Source organism: Pinus tabuliformis, chromosome 5_1 (genome assembly GCF_031772625.1).
Source record: "Pinus tabuliformis cultivar Carrire ecotype Pingquan chromosome 5_1, CPIR1, whole genome shotgun sequence".
In the NCBI taxonomy this organism is placed as follows: Eukaryota; Viridiplantae; Streptophyta; class Pinopsida; order Pinales; family Pinaceae; genus Pinus; species Pinus tabuliformis.
The window spans coordinates 420,926,558-420,948,012 of NC_142305.1; the positions used below are offsets into that span (position 1 = coordinate 420,926,558).

At 38.8% G+C, this 21,455-nt stretch overlaps 1 pseudogene; it reads right to left on the reverse strand.

The window, feature by feature from the left end:
• Positions 1-7,975: 7,975 nt before the first annotated feature.
• On the reverse strand, positions 7,976-8,728 carry LOC149165284 (serine/threonine-protein phosphatase 5 pseudogene; annotated as a pseudogene).
• Between the last annotated feature and the right edge of the window lie 12,727 nt (positions 8,729-21,455).

Consider the following 21,455-nt stretch of genomic DNA (forward strand, 5'->3'; position numbering starts at 1 on the left):
GTCGAACATGGAAAGACATCGCTTGATTACCGGTCATTGATGTAAACCGTTAACAAGCGCGAGAGGAATCACCGATAATGATAATGACCCTCAAGGTACTGCAGTACAATTCACGTGGTGTGAATAAAGGACTTGGCGTTGAACACCACGCAAAATCTTCTGGTCGAAGGTCATTGATGTATACCTGTCGCCGGAAGTGAGAAACTTGCCATTGAGGCATGCAAGCTTCAAAGTACTGAGGGGGTTGTTCCTAGATCAACTTCTTGGATAATGAGCCGAAGTCGACAAGAAGCGATCCGTCAAAGGAGGGCCTTAATGAATCCCACATCAGTGACACGGAACGGAGCTAATGATTTTAGTGGAGGTGAAAACAATCTGTGAAATATAACTCAGGGTGGCGATCATGGGTGGATGAAGGATAATGTATGGCAGTGGATGGGACATGGTTGACTCTTTCTGAACAACATCTCTTGAACATATAACGACACTGATGTGATGGATCGGTAGCATTACCCCAAATGTGGATGGTTTGGCGAGGACCATGGTGATGAGACTGGTGAATGAAACAACCCAACCCGATGTGGTACGGAGGACAAAGTGTCATGTTCAAGAGCGACTTGCTACCATTAAAGCTTTGAGGTTCTCCCAATTTTTCCCCAGTCATTTCTGACCAGTACCTCTTTATTTTTGTCAGGCTTGAGGAGGATAACATATGCTTGTTCTATAACCTGCCCTTCGGGCAAGCCCATCGCTATGTTTTAACGAGCCTAGCGATAGGGAAACTCGTTCTCGTCTAAAGACAAGTTTGTCGCTATTTAATCATTTTAACGAGTCTAACGACAAGGAAAACTCGGTCCTTTTCATTTTTAGAGAGTCTGAAAAGGTACAGAAAGTTAACTCCAAAATTCCTTTTTCGTCATCTAATCCCTTAAGTCTGAAAAAGTATAAAACAATACAGAAGGGATGAATTTTCGGTACTTTTAACGAGCCGAACAAAACAAGCGCTCGATCTTTTTGTGCAATAATCCCTCAGGTCCAAAAAAGATTAAAATCTAGAGGAGGGATAGCTCTTCCGGTCGTTTAACGAGCTGGAAGGCCAAAACTCGGCAAACTTTTCATATTTTACGAGTCAGATGAAAAGAGCTCAAAGAAGACTCGTCTTTTGAGGAACGAGTGATAAACAGGGATAGCAGCAGATTCCAGGTACAGGTTGGAATTTTCCAATCACGGCAGTGTCACAAGGATGGCTAGGTGAAATCACTCTTCGCAGCTGTTCCTCAAAATGGGTAAACAATCATATGGAGGTGAACGATCGGCCAAATGACGGTGGAGGTGGCGGGTGCAAACACGACCAAGGCTTTTATGGCTGATGGGTTACATTTACCAAGGTTATTTACCGGGATGGGTTCGTTTTTTAACGAGCTTGAACACTGCTCTAACTTATGTTTATTTTTTAACGAGCATGAACTATGCGCTAAAACTGCTCGGATCTTGCGTTTATTTTTTAACGAGCATGAACTTTGTGCTAAAACTGCTCGATGATAAGTTTGCATGCCCCCAGCATAACAACGCAAATCGAGGTGCATGCCCCCCAAGCTTCATTGCATTCAACTTTGTTGGTTGGAATGAAGGTTTACCTTTGAGATTTGGAAAGGGGATTTGTTTCATTTTTTAATGAGGTTGACACAGTAAAAGAACCATCCTCAACTCCTTGTTTCATTTTTTAACGAGGTTGACACGAGATAAGAACCATCCTCGGAGCCCACTGTATTTACAGTATTTCTATTAGGGCGATGATCCATGCTGACAAAATATTTAGGAATCTTCCGAATCCATTAGATATAGAAGATTTCATATTGTAGGTTTCCATTGTGGCCACTTCCGCCAGATTACTTGCAGGCGATAGGGCAAAAGTACCCATTAAGGCAGGGTCTTTGAGGAGACCTACTCCAATATTTTGAAGCGAATGATTGCTTCCATGGATAATTGGAATGCTTCCCGTAACTTGTGAACTGTCGGGGAGGAAAGTTTGTTGGTCGACGACTGTAATTCCTCCTTGAAAGGGAAATGCAATCTTCCTGAAGTAGGTCGACACAACTGCAGCCATGGCATATATCCAGGGTCTTCCCAGTAGGATGTTGTAATCGAGGTTTCCATCAATCACTTCAACATCAATTCCTACTGTCTTGCCCCCTAGTTCAACTTGTAAGTTACTTAAAATCCCGTATGGAGTGTATGATCGTCCATCAAATGCTTTCAACGTCGTTGACGATCTCGACAAGGGTGGTGAGCCTAAGTTTTTCCAGCAACTCATCGACATAATACATGTAGATGCCCCCTCATCAATAATTGTTCGATGAACAGTTTTGTTGAGGGCTTTCACTTGAATAAGGAAAGCTAGTTGAGCTGGTAACTGAGGGTCATATCCTTTATGATCAAAGGCCACAAGATTGGAATCCCTTGGGCCAACCCCACCTATTGCTGATAATAAAGCCTGCTCTTGGGAGAGGCAATTTTGCGGTACTTCAAGTGTCGACATAGCGGACGGCGATTGGGCCAAGTCCTCTACTATATTATAATTCTGTGCTACTTTGGCACGAGGATTAAATGTCGACTTGCGTACTCCTCCCTTTGGCGACCTTATCATTGGTTCAGGAATGATGGGTGGCACAACTTCGGTCAAAGTTGTCGTCGAACTACTAGGTTGTTCATTAGCCTTGTTTTTCGACAGCCGTGGATTCCCGTAATCTTTATTCCTTGTCAAAGCATCATTTTGCTGCTTTGAGATAGACAACATAAGCACTTGGGATTGGGAAGCATTTTGATTAGCAACCAGATTTGTTCCTCGATTCGGAAACGGATCAGTTAACACAGCTGAGGTTTGCGGACTCTTAAAGAATCTTTTAAGCTCAGCTTTGTATGGACATTCTCTCGTCCAGTGATCCTCATCACATATTTGACACCCAAAAGGTGGTTTCCTATCTCGAGGAGGGCTTGAAGAAGTTTTTCGAGGAGATGACTCTCCTTGTTTCTTCTTCTTCCCTTTGTTTTGATTCTTCTTGCTCCCTGGTTGATTGGAATTTTTGCCTTTATCTGCTGATATGGCATTTATTTCCGAAGCAAGAATCTCTTGGTTCGCATTCTGATTCGAAGTCTTACGGGCTTTCTTGGACGAATCCCTTGTCGACTTTGCGTTTGCAGTGCCAATCACACCATCGCCGGCATGAGAGTCACTATTTGATCCAGGAGGAGGAGGAATTGAAAATTCCGATCTGGGGGCATCAGGTATCTTGTCATAGAGTGTGCCAGACTGAGTATATACTAAGTCTAGATATTGTGCACGAGCAATAACTTGCTCCTCTGTTACGACTCCCCCCTTGGCCACATCTTTCGTTATAGCAGGAAGTAACGACTTTATAAACCATTCAGCTAACAGCTGATCGGGAACATATGTTTTCACCATCCTTCGACGACGATGCCACTCATGTATATGATCAGATATATGGGTGGCAGTTGTCTGCTTGAAGTTGGTTAATATTTCTGTTCCCGTTTCATACCTTATAGGTAATTGAAAATGAGTTAAGAAAGTCGTGGCTAGGGAACTGAAATTGTCGAAAGAGGCTCTAGGTAATTCAATATACCATTTAGCCGCTGGACCTGTCAATGTCCTCTGAAAAAGGCGAAGCCTTATCGAATCATCGTTCAGGGTGTTCGAAGAACACCACAGATGAAAAGTCATGACGTGATTCGATGGGTCTTCACCTGGATTTCCATTGAATTTAGGAATGTCCGATGGAAGTTTATGCGGAATCGCTGGCCACCAAGGGGCATAAGCAATTGGATCATTCGTCAGCCGGTTTAGATCTGGTAATTCTAGAGTTGCTACAAAGGGCAACTGTTGATTCAGGTTAGGCGGAGCATACCCAGGATAAGATGGAATCGCCTGAGCATTGGGTCTTTGCATACCAGCATAATGTATTTGATGCTGGCAACTTTGACAATTATATGGGTATAACCGTTATTATACAGTTGCCCATTACTTACAAAGACTTGTTGCTCGGGTCCTTGATATGATTGCTGGAATTGCGGTTGTTGAGTTTGAACCAGCTCCGGTTGTTGGACCATTCGCTGTCGTCCAATACTGGATGATTGACCAAGATGAGGAGTCATAGTACTTGTTTGAGCCTGAGTTGCTCCAGATAAGGAGGCACTAACCGGAGGTTGTGATTGAATTGTCGAGACAAGAGGCTGTTGTATGGCAACCTGAGAAACTTGGGGTTGACATACAACATGTAGCGCTTGTACTTGCGACGCAATTAACATACCAGGTATAGTGGCGACATTCGACACAGGGTGGACTGGTTGCATTGAATATGCAACCCTTGGTTGCTGAGGCAGTATTGGTACCCATCCGCTGGATGTAATTCCAGTTTGACCTGAACTTTGTTGTAAACTCCCATATGGTTGTTCTCCGGGGGGGAACAATGAAAAGGCATACTGCCCTCCATATGGTGGCAATCCAGTGCTTAAAGGGTAGATTGGCCTTTGAAGACACATTGGATCAAGTTGTTGAGTTTCAACATAAGAAATACCAGATGATAATCCGGCTGAAGAAATAGGAACTAACCATGTCGTCGTCCCTGATTGGACTCCGGCTTGTTGTTGACAATTTGCCGGGACAGATGGTATACCAGCGAACATCGTTGGAGTAACAGCAGGAGGCTCTGCTGCTGCTGTGTCGGACGACACAGTCCTAGATGCCGACGGTTGTTCAGACATATCTAGTCTATCCAAAAGATTTCTTAGCGATTCTACAAGAACTTACGATGCCAAAAGACTAACTTCGAAGATCAACGAGGGAATGGTGATGATTATCCTGTTTAAAATAAATTTTAACGACGCTTAGACACAACTTGCTTTTTCACTTTTAAAGAGTTGAGAAAAAGCTAAAGATGACTCTAGTCTCCTTCGATGTTTTAACGAGCCCGAAGTGACAAATGCTCGGTTGGACCTTTTCAGTTATAGAGTTTGAAAAAGGCCAAAAGAAACTGCTCTGGAGATCTAGGCAGAGGGTGTGCCAAACCTTTCGCGAAACCACAGAATACGTTTTACGGTACGGGTGGTCGATCTTCGTGAATGCTGTGTTCACTGCATCGCGATCAGTAGGGCGGCCGACACGGCTTCCTAAGGATAAAGGATAAATGCCTATAGGGGTCTCCCAATATATACGCGACGGTACGTGGGAGCACAAGTCCGTATTAGTGCTATCGTCCCTCAGGAGGAATCACCCACCTTCGTAGAGATCGACAGTCACTACGTTTAACGACGCCGGAACACGTCTCTACCTAGACCTCTACTGTGAGTGTTATGTTACAAAGCGTTGTTAGGTTCATTCAATATATTTTAAGTTGATCTTGTTTAGCAGTTTTTCTTTCAGGATCACCACGAGATGTATTGGTACAAATTCCTAAATGCAGTTTAAGATGATAAGCAAGCTTTATAATCTTTCAACTTTGAAAATCCTAACTACTGAGGGAAAAGAAAGACATCATCTTTTCACACAGATCACCAAGCACACACTAATGCACTTTCTCCTAGATCAATCATGCAAACTCATCAAAAATGCAAATGCAAAATGCAGGTATTTCTTTTCTCTTTCTTAATGTTGATGTATTACAAAACGAAAGTTGTTGTATAACTTTGAATTCAATTTCAAGTGAAAGCAAACAAGCTTGTCCAAAATCAAAAGACACCTTAAGATTTACTTGTTTCGACACTAGAAATACATAAATTCAAACCATATGACGAAAGCAAAAGCTCAATCAATCAGCTATGAACAGCAAAAACTAACTCTTAAGATCAGAAAGACACCTATCACAGGTCTAGATCTAAGAGGCCACAGCAAGACTAGTTCACTTTCGTTATGGGAAACTGTAAATGATGTAAGAAATACACAAAGAACAAACACAGTTTCTTTATACAACCGAGGCGGAATAGTGGCAAGGAAAGTTGGTTTCAGATAGGTACATTGGCTGGTAACAGGCTGCAAAAACAAAGGTGAAAACAGGGCAAGAAACAGCAGGAAACCCCAGTAGCACAAGGCAAGACTGGTTCAGCGCAGGTGGTACACTGTCAGTTTGACATTCAGCGCAGGTAGCCCCTTCGGGAACTGCGCTGAAATGCAGACTGCCTTCACAGCACTTGCACTGAAGAACGAAACTTTCGTTTCTCTTGGTTTCCGGGTCACAGATTGCTCAAAAATTCACAGTTTTTGGCCAAATCAGAAGCTATCAGTCAAGTACACACAAAGGGATGATAAGGAGGATGAAAAGCTATCACTAAGAGCTGTTCAGAGTCCTTGTGGATCAGCTCTTCAAATCATAAACATGCCCAGAAACTGAGCTAGAGTAGCTGCCCTCTACTTTGCATTTGAAAGATCCAAATGCAGTTCGATTCGGTACTCCCTGTGTTTAGGAAATGAATAGCTAAAACACAAACAACCAACAAGATACGATCCCCAGCGGAGTCGCCAGTTTGTTGTAGGGAAAAGTATCCAATACGGAATGACCCTATCCCACTCTAAGGGTGATAGTACCTCAGCAACAACTGAAAGCAAAGCTATCTAAGATTTCTTCTTTATGAAAGTAAAAGGGGAGAAAGGGATCCACCAACCGATGTCTTTCGCTTAATGCTTGATCCAATCTTCTCTCCTTGCTGCTTGCTCCCAGCTCCTTGCTCTTTCACTGGCCCAGCTACACAAAGATCTTGCAAGAGAACAAGAAAAGGAAACTACAAGAAGCACACATTCATAATTGATTCAAGGATTAGAATAAATCAAATACACAAGTATAACAATACATCATTGAGACACATGCATATAGAAGAACCTCAAATGCTTTATTAATGGAAGAAGTAAAGTTCTGAGAGTGTTACAACCATAAGAGGCCCAATCCAGCAACACCTCCCAGCAGAAAGAAATCTCCTCTTCACCTCCTTCAAAGCAATCACCCAATAGTTCTAACCTCAAACCAACAGCACTTCCTTGCATTCACAAAATTCCAGCCTCCATAGACCTCATGAGAGAGCTCTATATATAGGAGAAAAGGAGAAAGGATGAGTCAGCTTGAGACTGATGTGAAGCTGACTTGTGTCCTCTCCCTCTTCAGTTATACTTCAGTTCTTGAGTCCACTTGGAGATCCTTGCTTCCACTTGGAGTTCTAGATCCTCTTACTCATCACAAGGCGAATTCCTTGATCCAAGTGTCATTTTGGAAGCTTCCTGGGCATTAACACCTTGAGAAATGAATGTGCCATTTGTCCAATCTCGCTCAACGCAGGTAGCCTTCATTAGAGTTGACATTCAGCGCAGGTACAGAGAGGAGCAGTTGACATTCAGCGCAGATGCTCAGTGGAGCAGTTGACATGATCCCGAAATTGCTTGTTTTTGAGCGTTTTCAGGTGGAGAACTGATTTGAAGTGCTGTGGTTTGCTGACCTTGTTCCTCTAGGGGTAGGAACATCATGTTTAGGGACTTTGGATCCCTTAGATTATGGACATTTCATGCTTCATGCTGTAAGGCACAAAAATGTCTATAACACCCCAAGCTTACAAACTTCTTGCGTCCAAAACCTTACTTCCCTCTCCTCCCCAAAAAGAAGTTATATCTCAGTCATACCTAACTACCCCTTTCCATACATGAAAGAATTAGTTACAACTCATTATTTATCATCTTTTAACTAAACTAGACCACTTTTAACTACCTACCCTTATTGAAATTAACACAAATTTAACAACTAAGCCTTCCTCAAGTCTTGCGTTTAGCCACAACATGTGACCATCCCGTCATATTGCTGGCCCGGTCTAGATGCTCCTGCATCAGACTCTCACGCTTGAAAACATTCATGATCTCTCGATCATGTGCTTTCAAAAAGAAACAAAAGGAAAATAAAATTCCTCCTGGATCCCAGACTTTGTCCTAGAGTTGTCCATATGCTCTGCTCCTCCGTTTAGGCTGCATCTTCCCTCTCTGGTCACAATAGTTTGGTGCCGAAATAAGTTTGCCATCATGTTCAATCTCATAATCTTCTTCTTTAACTTCATGAGTCCTGACCACCTGCGCAAGATTGTTTTCTTGCAGAAATCTTTTAGTCACGTCTTCTCCAAAAGACAAACCAACCTCTCGTTTGCGGGGTCCACACTCTGGATCGCTACAAAGTATTCCACACATCAAACCCTCTTCAGGGGGCTCGCGGAATCGAACAATTTCTTTGATACCTTCCAGTATTATATCATCAACGCTAAAAGGACTTTTGCGGACAACAAAAATCTTATCATTGAGGACATGAGCCAAAAGCATGCGGCAAAACACTTCAGCGAAAAGCTCAACCATGCTTCCACTATACTTGGACTTGACTTCGCCCTTAAAGCTATGAATCTGGTTCATACTCTTGCTTTCACGGTTTCCTCTTGCAAGATAGAGTCCAGTTGGACACATATACTTGAATAGCGCAAGCATATCTTGAACATGGATGTCATCACAAACAGTGAATCGCTTTCCGTTCAGAATGTTGATGTCAACCAACGATGGCATCGCCTCCAGCAAATCTTTTACTTGTAATAATATTTGGGACGCACACCTTCCGCGCATATTTTCCTGATTCCTGAAGTCATCCATTACTGTTGTATTTTCTCCTTCCTGCTCTAGCTGGTCGCTGTTGTCCAGTTGCATCTTCCTTTGTCTCACACATCTACACTATGTGTCTCCTTTCAACAGAGTTTCAACTTGCTGTGCTGGACTTTTTCCTTTCATCAACACTTCAGTGTGTTGATTTAACTCTTTCAAAGAGTTTGCAATTTTTTCCCCTGCATCATCTATTCCAATAATGCTCCTTTGCCTTGGTTCACAGTTGTGAACTTCCTCCCCTACTTCTGCTTCTTTTACTGCAAACTTCTTGTAGTCTTCATCAGGTACTGGTGCTTTTAGCCATTTCTCCAGCAACTCTAACTCCTTCTCCCATACATTAGCTTCTTGATGGGCGTTGTTTTCTTTTCCTCCTTGATCCTGTCGCTGACTTCTTGTTATTGTCAGCGCTTCTTCCTTTTCTTCTCCAGTTATGTGAACAACAAAATCTTTCATCATTTCATAAATAAAAAACTTGATTGCAGATTCAGGAGCTACTTTCAGAAAATTAATTCCATTCCCTCTGAAAAATCCTTTAAGACCACCTTCTCTAAAAATATTACTAATAGCTGGAATAACATGAGCTCCTGATGTCTGCACCTGCAATATCACCTTCAAACGGTCAAGAGGAGCTGTGGCGGTTCGAGACAAAGCACCAGCAACCCCTCCAGCAATAAGATAATTGGACGCTTGTGTGTGCCTGTCAATACCTTCAGGAATAACTGCTTGCTCCCCAATATCTATGGGGAAAACCCTTTCCCAATACCTGTATATGTTTTCTATGGTTGCCTCATGTGGATATAAAAGGAGAAAATCCCGCCACTCTTCAAATGTTATGATTCCATTATTATCCTTATCTATGTGCTCCACGAAACGCGCAAGTTCTTCATCACTCATTTCAATACCTGCTCTAACGAGTGCTTCCCATAGCTCTTCAGGTAAAATGCAGCCATTGTGTTCCACATCTATCGCCTGAAAAATGCGGTAAAGCTCGAGTTCCTTGTCATCCATATACCGCCAAAACTCCTGGTACTCGACACGGCCATCCTGATTAGAATCGCTAACTTGAAGCAGATCCTTGGCATACTTATATTCGGCCGGTATCCGCAATGCCTGTAGACCCCGCTCAATTTGCGAATTGTCAAGGTGCCCACTGTTCATTGCATCAAAGAAATTAAACAGACTCCGGATCCTCAATTCTCTCTCCTCTTTCGTCTCCCTCAAGCTGCTCTTGGAAAGTTGCACCTCCTCTGAACTTCCTTCGAGTGGCAACATCGTAGCCAAGGGCTTATGCAACAAACGATCATCAAGCTGTTGTGGAGCATCAATTATCTTATTTGCGTCTTTCCCACCAGTTTTATTTTCTGTCACCTGTTTCTCTAAATCTAGTCTTTGTGTCAACATTTCAGTGCGTTGACGCAAGTTCTCTTCTGAACTTTTGAGACCCCCACACGATCTCACCACTTCCTCATCATCCAGAGATATTCCTTCCTCTGGCTTGCAGATAACTTCATCTGTTCCATCTGCTTCCCCTACTTCTTCAAGCATTTTCCTCTGAACAAATTTGCCTGCGGCATCTGCCATTATCTTTGTCTTCATCCTTTCTTCTTGAGCTCCTCTCTCTATTGCAACAGCTTCAAACGCACCGCTGCTTTCTTCTTCCGAGTATTTATCTCCTGAAAGATTCTTCCCCATACTTGTGACAGTTTCACAAGATCGCGCATCTTCCTCAGTAAAACCTGTAGTCACAACACAATTTTCAGCTACAAAAATACAAGGTTTTACATTAATATCCAGCCGATCTGGATTTACCCAATAGTTCAAGAAATCATCAATGATCTCTTCTTATGTTTCACCAATGGAAACCTCCGCTTTCAACTCAGCTGCTCTGAGTTCTTCACGACTCAACTGTATATTCATCATCTGCTTGAGCTTCCTCAGCTCTTTTGTTAACTGCATGTTCATCTGTTGATCTACTTTGTGTTGTAGCCTCTGCCACTTCAGTCTCTTCCTCATGGTCCAACCATGTCTCTGGTCTTTCATATTCTCCTGTAACAACTCCATCAATAACCCAAGTTGCACTGCTATCTCAGCTTTCTCTTTCTCATACTCTTCATCTGTCAATTGTTGTCTTATGCCACTTACCTTGGCATCCTCTTTCTCCCTCTTTCTAATGTGGCCTCTTTCTGAACCTCTGCTCTCTCCTTTATGACTTTCAATAGTCATCTTCCTCGCCATGAGTTTCTCACCTATGAGTTGCACCAAGCCTCTGCAACAGCAAACTCTTCTGCTGCCACTTACCTCACCAATCCCTTCCTCCGGATCTGGTCTTTTGGTAATCACTGGTCCTCTACTGGAACCTTTCGAGCATTTCCCCACTGCTCCTTCAGGCTTCGCTCATCTGCAACTTTATTCAACCTCTGTTGAATCTTCAGGTTCTGCCACATTCACTTAGAATCCTTTGTTGGACTCCTCTATCACTGCTCTACAGCTGTGATCTGCTTCTTTCCGCTGAGACTTTCTTCAATCTGCTTGCAACCTGAACTCTGCAAACATCTTTCAAACCAGAGAAAATATCATCTAACAACTCACCTTCAAGATCCTGTTGATCTTGCTTCACTTCGTCAACTGCACTTGCATATCTACGCTGCAATCTTCATCAGTTCCAAAATCTGGCATTCATTCATCACATGCAATTAATTTAACTGAAAACTTAAATCTCCACCCAGAGCTATTCCGGCTCTGATACCACTTGATGCAGTTCTACCCCTGCAAAACCCAGAATCTCTACTCTGTTATGCATACAAAAATGTATTTCCTGGCAATTCATAATAATATGAGAGCTTATCTCTATTAAATTCAAACACCCAGATTTCATATGCGCTCTTCACTGTTTATCACCAATCACAAGTAACATTTGTCTCATGGTAACCATTTTCCCGTTGTACCCATTATGCACCCATTTTCCGTTGGCTCTCCAGCCGCTTCAACTCACTATGCACCTCTGACATTTCAATTCAGTCAAACTGCTCTTCGTTCTTCGATCATTCAATTGATAAATACCATTCTGCAACTTTCATTTATAGCAATCACAGCATTCAGATTTATAGATCAGTAAAACAAAAATAAATGCTTACAGATTGGTCTTAATCTCAATGCTACGGGTTCTGTCCTTTTTTAAAAAAACCGTTCAATTCCCATGCCAAGTGATTTCAGAACCTCGGCCTCTATAAAAAAAAAACAGTGTCATCAATTTCTTGCTGAACTTCAACATTGACAATCTCTGCGTAGTCACCTTTCACAACGCCTTCGTGATACATTCAGATCCAAAATCCAGTTAATATTAAAATCGATTTCATCATTCATAACCATACATTTGATTCAAACCTTCAGGGTTTTACACGGTTTCAATCAATCAAGTATCACAGTGTAAGTGAATTCAAAACCCCTTCGTTCATAATTCCACCGCGCTAACCTGGAAATCGACCTTCCAAGCCGATATACGAATACCAACTTGAATCGAACCTCGATTCAATCCTCCTCCAGAGTGATCAGTCCCTTTTCTTACATCCCCTTTAGCATGTGTAGATTGAATTCCATTCAATACATAATTTGATATTAATTAAGAACAACGCTTCCCTCATATGCTTTGCACAGTAAATTAAACATTCTCTAAACAGAACTTAACCAAGAATATATATATGATTCACACAGAATATCCAGAACAAATTCCTCATCAATTTAGCCAAATGTAATCAATTACAAAAACTCACTTGGTTCATGGCCAGATTGTCGGATCGATGGCCCTTTTCAAATGCCCCCAGGCTTACAAACTTCTTGCCGTCCAAAACCTTACTTCCCTCTCCTCCCCAAAAGGAAGTTATATCTCAGTCATACCTAACTACCCCTTTCCATACATGAAAGAATTAGTTACAACTCATTCTTTATCATCTTTTAACTAAACTAGACCACTTTTAACTACCTACCCTTATTGAAATTAACACAAATTTAACAACTAAGCCTTCCTCAAGTCTTGCATTTAGCCACAACATGTGACCATCCCGTCATATTGCTGGCCCGGTCTAGATGCTCCTGCATCACAACTGGCCGGGCAACTCCCGGTTTCCAACCCTTTTTTTGTGGATGATGCATTTGACTGTTATATTTATATTTATATTAATGAATAACCTGCAGTGGTGGATGCATAGGAGTGCAGAAAAATATAAATATAATAATATTTTGAGCAGGCGTTTCAAATCAAATAGAATATGTTAGGTTTGTTTGTCGCCGGAATACCCATAACCAAACCTTTGGCCGTCAGCATCAAAAAAATTGAGAATTGTTTTTGGTAGATCTTAGATTTTTATGATCCCCACAAAGTAGGACTTGGATTTTAGTTTTCTATTTTTTTATTTTTTTTTTGGTTGATCATTAAATATTATTAATTAAAAAATTCTTAATATAATTTTAAATTTTAATTAATTTATTTATTTTAATATTTTTTATTTTATTTTATTTTAAATATCTAAATTTTTAATTTAATTTTTAAAATTTTAATTAATTAATTAATTTTAATATGAATAAAAATAAGAATAATAAACTTATTTTAATGAATATTCTTATTCTATTTCTTTAATTTTAATATATTCTATACACTTTAACTTCATTAATTCTTATAATATTATTATTATTACAAATTGCTTTTATTTTGATTAAAAAAATGTATATGAAATAGTTAATCTAAGATCTACAAGAAAAAAGGTTTCTCTTTGAAACTTTAGTCACTCTTGTTATCTTATATGGATGTGAGGTCTGGGGTTGTAACATCTCTAGAGAATCCTGGAGAAAGATTGAGCAAATCCAAGAAGCGTTTTATAACATATACCCTAAAAATTAACAGCAATACACCCTATCTTATTCTCCTTGTAGAAGTAGGTCTTTCCCGTATCAAGAGCCTAGCTATGACTAGGCTTTTGTTGTACAAGCACAAACTCAATAATATAGGAGATCATAGACTTCCTAAACTAGCTTTAAATTCCAACCAAAACCACGTAAGGCTCAACCCAAGGTGGTATAAAGACACAGGGCCTGGTAAACCATTGGGAGATCAACAAGAATGATGCATTGCAAAACATTAATAACATTAAAAATAATGTTACTTCTAAGTTCAAAGAAAAAATGTGGTGTGAGAAAGATTTAGCAACTAAAAGAAAATTAAGTTATTATAAGAAGTTCATCAACCCCACCCTAGAAGATCAAAAGTATCTCTCTGTTTTAACTAGCTCAAAGAAGAAAATTAATATAGCGAAGATTAAAACAAACTCTCATGAGCTCCATAGTGAAACAGGTCATTGGGCAGTGTTCCTAAAACACGTGGATGGAAAGGAATCCTTCTTCTTATTGCTCTTCAACAGTTCTTTCAATGCCTAATTCAAATTGTTAAACTCATCTTCGTCTGCTGGTTCTTCAAATCCATACTCAAAAAATTCCCATAAGTCTTGGGAAGCAAGGCTCTCATAGTTATTGCCCAATAGTCATAGTTTTTTCCATTAAATTGTGGGAGCTGAGTATTACAAATACCCATGTTAGTGTTGGCTCCAACCATTCGTGTACTCTTAACTATCCTTCAAAATGCTTGACTGTGTATTTAAAATAGCTGACTGTCCTCAACAGTAACACAGAAAACTAACTTGAGAAATACCTTGGATTATTTCTTGACTGAGTCTTCACTCTGGAGAAGCTGATGTAGCAAGAAATCCTTCCTTCAACTTCTTTGATGCCTTCAAAGAGCCTGGACAAGCTTCGATACCATGTTGGGAATTTCTGATAATTCCTGAACAGACAAACAAAGAATAATGCTCTGTTTTTAATGCTCTGTTTCTAACACAGGAAACTAAAAATTGTTTGCTGAATACAGTGTTTCAGCAACAGAGTTTGAGCAACAGAGTTTCAGCAACGGTGTTTCAGCAATGTTGAAACTAGAGTTTCAGCAACACTATGTTTTTGACGCAGAGAAACTATTTGCTAAAGAGAAAGTTTCAGCAATGCAAAAAAAAAACTTTGTATTCATTAACAATACTGACTGTTACAAAAGAAATCCTCTAACAGAGGGATTACACTAGGAACGCTTCAGATGCACTTCCAAAGATTCACTCTGTCTCTGCCTGCAAATTGACACTACTGTGTCTGCACTTCTGTGCATTACAAAAAGCAAAATACTCTGTCTCCTCTGAAAATCAACCCACTGTCTTTGCACTGTTGTGCATTACACACACACTCTGTTTCTGCTAAAAATTAACACGCTGTATGTAAAAACATTTTTTCATTCTTTTCGCTGCTGCGTATTACATTACATTGCATAGTCAACAACAATAAAAAAAACATTACATGTACTGTAAAAAAAAAAACTACTTAAAATTTTATGACAAAATTAGAAATTAAAACAAGGTATGGAGAAGCAGACAAATAAGTTTAATTCCTGAAATTTCTGGATGTTGCGGTACATTCTCCATGTCCACAATAAATTATGATGTTTACTATTTTACCAACTCTGCCATGATTTTGTATTCTTAAATGTTTGATGTCCTTGATCTCGAAAAACAAAATCTGCATCGTGTAAGGAAAAATCTAGTCTAGATCTCCTGTTTTAATTGGTGCTGCAGTTGAAAGTAGTATTTCAACATAAAGATGGATCTATGCAGATTTAATTCTCCCTTTAAATAGGCTACATTACAGGTGAATACCATGGCTCAATGCTAATAGGCTACATTCCATATATATATATATATATATATATATATATATATATAACTCTTGCTTATTTAAATTTTTATTTATTTATCATACTTGTTTTATAAATATGGTATTTGGCCCATGGTATTAAAATGGTAATTAGCCCATAAACTTCACCTAAATAAAACCTCTTTTTTAAGTTTCTTTGAATATAAAGAGGTTTGTGGAGTAAATATAAAAAGAGATTTTATTTATTTACCATACTTTTAGTTTATTTATTTATTTATTTATTTACCATACCTTTAGTTGATTTATTTATTTATTTATCATAACTATTTTTTGAGTGTTCATAAACTTTTTTATGCTTTAAATGTATATTGTGTTTATACATAATAATAATTAAATTGATTTTTAAATAAGGATGACATTAGATTAAAAATGTCAAATTTTAAAAAATACATGTTAAATGTTTACTTTTACATCTCATACTGGGTTGTAGAGGGTTTCTCCACGCAATAAAAATAACATGTTAAATGTTTACAATTATCTTTACTTTTACGTATACATGTCATACACAATAAATTTACCCCATACTCGTTTGGTCATGCACAATAAATTTACCCCATACTCGCTTGTAGAGCGTCTCTCTCGACGCAATAAACACATTAACAAGGAAACAATTTTCAAGCTATATGGTCAAAAAGTATGTCGTAGTCTAACCATTATGTTTTTTTGCCTTAAAAATTATGGAATTCCGGTCATATTTTAAAAAAATCTAATGGGGATTTTTTTAAATCCAAGTAAAAAGTATCTAAATTCATAATTTTAGGTGCTCTAAACGTTTTTGATAGTGTTGAATCCATTTCCACCATCAAAAATATGATTCAAACAATGTCTTTACAAGATTTTTTGAAATTTTTTTGCCTTATTTTGTTTAGTCGTTCGAGCAATTCCTCTGCCTTCCTAGACCACTCCAAAAAGGAAACATTAACATATAGCTAGATAACAAGTTGTGCAAAAAAATTAACCTTCAAATCTGTTCAAAATAATAATCCCAACCACCGCCTTAAACACACTGATAAAAACCACGCTTGCCCAAGTCAACTACTACTGTCTTTTTTAGGAAAAATTAACATATAGCTAGAGGATAAGCAGTGCAAAAAAATTAACCTTCAAATCTGTTCAAAATAATAATCCCAAACAACACTGACAAACATCAGGCTTGCGGAGTGAACTACTGTATGGTTGCGATTTTGTTTCCAAGGACTCAAGTCAGAGCAGAAGTACATGCCTGACCATTCCGCAACAGAGCAGAGAGTTTAACGCATTTAATGAAGTTTAATAAATAAGTATGGGCAAGCATTCACTCCGCAACTATTTCCCACACTCCACAACACCTACAAGTTTAGAAAATCATTTACTATGTAAATTCGCCCATGTTTCTTATTAATTATTTTCTCTCTCGGTGCATTAATGTCAAATTTGTATGTTGAGATAAATATGAATGTAAAAGTCATTTATGTTGTTGGGAAACTTAGAGAGCGAGAGTTTGTGAGGAGAAAATTGTGGATCTGCTTTACAGAAGTTGACTCTGCAACCACAGTGATAGGTAAATGGTCGTAAGTTTGTTATGTTTTGACATATAATATAAAGTTGACTCTGCAACCACAGTGATAGGTAAATAGCCGTAAGTTTGTTATGTTTTGACATATAATATAAAGTGTGGACATATGTTTTGTTGTGGGAATGGTTGCGATATCCTCGACGCAACCTATTTTCTGTTTTAATTAAGTCCCTATGTTGTTGTGATATCCTCGCCGCAACCTATTTCTGAGCTAGTTGACCAAATTTATAAGTGAGACTCCTCTATTTTGCCTCCCCATAAAATTTTTCTAACACGGTATCACAGTGGGTTAAATATTGTTAAGTGTAAAAACAGGTGTTTTTTTACTAACAATTGAAAATTGTTTTGAGGGCAGAATTTTTGAAGTGTATTTACCAGCAGGTAGAAAGTTTTATCTTTCACTCAGAAATGGAAACATCAAGAAAAAACTTAACTAATCTTTAGATATCTTAGTTTAATGGCAAAAATTATGACTAATGGGTTATTACAATGAAGGCCCTGTTTTCTTCTCAAGACATTTGGGATTTGGTGGAGAATGGTTTTCAGGAACCAACAGATGCAGCAACATACAATGCATTGTCTCAAGCAGAAAGAGATTTGTTAAGGGAAAATAGGAATTAGGATTCAAAAGCCCTATTTTATATTTTCCAAGAAGTTCATGAAAGTATTTTCCCAAGGGTTGCAGCAACAACGAAGCCCAAGCAAGCATGGGACACCCTCTACCAAGGCATGGCAAAAATCAAGACATCAAAACTGCAAATGTTGAGAAGAGATTTTGAAACATTTTGTATGAAAGAGTCTGAGAATGTGGACTCATTTTTTACACATGTAATTGGGTTGGTTACTCAAATCAGGTCTTATGATGAGACACTTGAAATAAGAATGGTTGAGAAAGTTTTGAGAAGTTTGCCAATAAGGTTTGATGCCATTGTTGTGGCCATAAAAGAGATAAAGGATCTCTCACAGTTCTCGGTCGATGAGCTTCACGCATCACTGATTTCTCATGAACATAGATTGAATAGAGCAACAAGCTTCTCATTGGAGGATGCCTTCAAGACACAAGTTTCCTTTGGTCAAGGTTGAGGCAGAACAAGATCATATGCTAGAGGAAGAGGAAGAAGCCCACACAGAGGTGGAAGAAGCAACCCTTCAAGGTCAAGTGGAAGAGGCAGTAATCAAAATCCAAGTCAAGGCCCAAGCCAAAATCAAGCACAAGGTCAGAGGTATGATAAATCTCAAGTCTAATGTCATTACTGTAAGAAGTATGGTCATTATGCAAATGAATGTAGAAAGAAGCAATATGACATTAGTAACAAACCAAGTGTAAATTTCAGAAAAGAAAATTAGAACTATGATAGCATGTTTTTAGCTTGTAATGTAGAACAAGAAAAACAAAGTGATATATGGTATCTAGATTTGGGGTGTAGCAACCACATGTCAGGGAACATAGAAATGTTTTCCAATCTAGATGAAAGTGTGAAGTCTGAAGTGACATTAGGGACTAATAGCAAAGTCTTTGTCATGGGTAAAGGAAGAGTTAATATCCTAACAAAGAAGGTGGAGAAGAAGTACATCTCAGATGTTTACTTTGTCCCTGGTTTGAAGCATAACCTCATAAGCATTGGACAACTCAGGCAAATGGGTTACAATGTCTTTTTCAAAAATGATGTGTGCACAATTTTGGATAGGCCTCCATGCGGACAATTGATTGCAAATATTCAGATGACAAATAATAGAATGTTTCCCCTAAAGATAAGATCAGATTTGAAGGAAACTATCAATGAACTCACAAGACGATGGAAGAAAAGATGTAACTGTCACACAAGTGAACTATCAAGCAGATATAAAAGATGAAAATTGGTTATGGCATTTGAGATTTGAACATCTCAACTTTGGAGGTTTGAATTTGTTGCATAGGAAAGGCATGGTGAAAGGATTACTACTCATAGAAAAACCAAACAACCTATGTGAAAGATGTATCTTGGGCAAGCAACATAGAGAGATATTTCTAGCAGGAAAGTCAGTAAGGGCAAAGGCATCTTTGGAGATTGTCCATTCATATTTATGTGGACCAATGCAGACATCATCAATTGGTGGTAACCACTATCTATTGACCTTCATAGATGACTACACAAGGAAGACATGGGTTTATCCCCTAAAACAGAAAAGTGAAGTGTTTGAGCACTTTTGCCAATACAAAGCTCTTGTTGAGAAGCAAAGTGGACACTACATCAAAGTCCTCAGGATTGACAGAGGTAGCAAATACATGTCAAATGATTTCCTACGGTTTTGTAGGGAACAATGGAATTCACAAGAAATTTACAACAAGATATACAATTTAGCAAAATGGTGTGGTAGAAAGGAAGAATATGACCATTATGGAAATGGTAAGGAGTATGTTGAAGGCAAAGCAATTGCCAAATGATTATTGGGCTGAAGTTGTCGCATGTGCAGCATATATCTTGAATAGATGTCCAACCAAAAGTGTCCAAAACGTAGTTCCTAAAGAGGCATGGAGTGGAAGAAAGCATAATGTCACACACATGAGAGTCTTTGGTTGTGTGGCATATGCACATGTCCCGAATGAGTTGAGGAAGAAGTTGGACAGCAAGGTAGAGAAATGTATATTTGTTGGATACAATGATGAATCCAAGGCATATAAGCTCTACAATCCATTAACCAAGAAGGTCATAATCAACAGAGATGTGTAGTTCATAGAAGAGGAAGCATGGGATGGAAGTTTAGAGAAGACATTCAATGTTAAAGCATGTATACCACATGAGGACAAACAGGAATTGACATCAACAAGCAATTCCTCAATAGTGACTCCCTCTACTCCTATTCAAGCACAACAAAGCAGGCAACAAGAAACACCATCAACAAATAATATGACAATGTCATGCAGTCAAGCAAGTGCTTCTCTAAGCACACCACAAATCCCAACACCAAGTGACATGTCAAGCCCATCTTGAGCAAGCACAAGAATACCAAAATTCAAAAATTTAAATGAGATTTATGAGCAAGATGGGGTTGATAGTAGTGCTGGTCTGAATTCATTATTTTCTTTGTTTTGTCATGTAGATGGCCCAACATATTTTGAAAATGCAGTCAAAGAAGAAAAATGGGTTGCGGCAATGGAGGAAGAAATAGAAGGAATAGAAAATAATGATACATGGGAGTTAGTGGACTTGCCGCAAGGAAAACAAGTCATTGGAGTAAAGTGAGTCTATAAGACCAAAAGCAACATTGAGGGAAATATTGAAAGGCCCAAAGCAAAGCTAGTTGTGAAAGGATACAAGAAGCATCATGGAAGAGATTATTCAGAGACGTTTGTGCCAATCACAAGGATGGAGACAATGCGTATAGTTGTGGCAATTGTCGCGCAACATAAATGGGAAGTGTATCAAATGAATGTAAAATCAGTGTTCTTAAATGGAATGCTGAAAGAAGAAGTGTATGTTGTGCAACTGCCAGGTTATGAGGTAGAAGGCAAAGAAGACAAAGTGTATTGGTTGAGGAAAGCTCTTTATGGGTTGAAGCAAGCACTGCATGCATGGTATAATAGGATAGATGTCTACTTGTTGGAAAATGGTTTCAACAAGTGTGACGGTGAGCCTACTCTCTACATCAAAGAGAGCAATGGTAAGATTCTTATTGTCATCTTATATGTAGATGATTTAATTTTTATAGGCAGTGATGATTTTCTCATTGCTGATTTCAAACAAGTCATGAAGAGTGAATTTGAAATGACTGACTTGGGGTTGTTAAGATATTTTTTGGGCATAGAAGTGAAGCAAACAAAAAATGACATTTTTATTTCTCAAGCAAAGTATGTAGCAGAGATTTTGGAGAGGTTTAAAATGCAAAACAACAAGCCCACACCAACTCCAACTGTCATGGGGTTGAAGTTGAGCAAAGAATATTGCAGCAACAATCTCAATCCGACATTATACAAAAGCATGATAGGCAGCTTGATGTATTTGACCGCCACTAGGCCAGATATGATGTATGCAGTGAATTTGGTGTCGAGGTTCATGGGGACACATAAAGAGATACATTGGCAAGCAGTGAAAAGAGTAAACATAGCACAGTTTAATAATTAGGGAAAGATTTGGGAAAAATTTTGGTGGTGAGTATGTTTTAAAATTGTTTTTGTTTAGTTAAGAGTTTGTTTTTTTAGATTTAAGGAAACAGGGTAATAATCCAAGATGAAAAGTATTTGTCTGGCCAGAGTAAAAATTTACACTCTTAAAAGACAACCAAAAAAATAATTTCAGTAGAGTGATAACATGATGAATCAATCTGCACTAGTTGATAACAAAAGAAGTTTTCTCATTAGAAGACATTGATTTTGGGATTAATCATTTGGCTAATGGGAAAGCTAATGACATTGAAGGTTACGAGGCATAAATCCTAAAA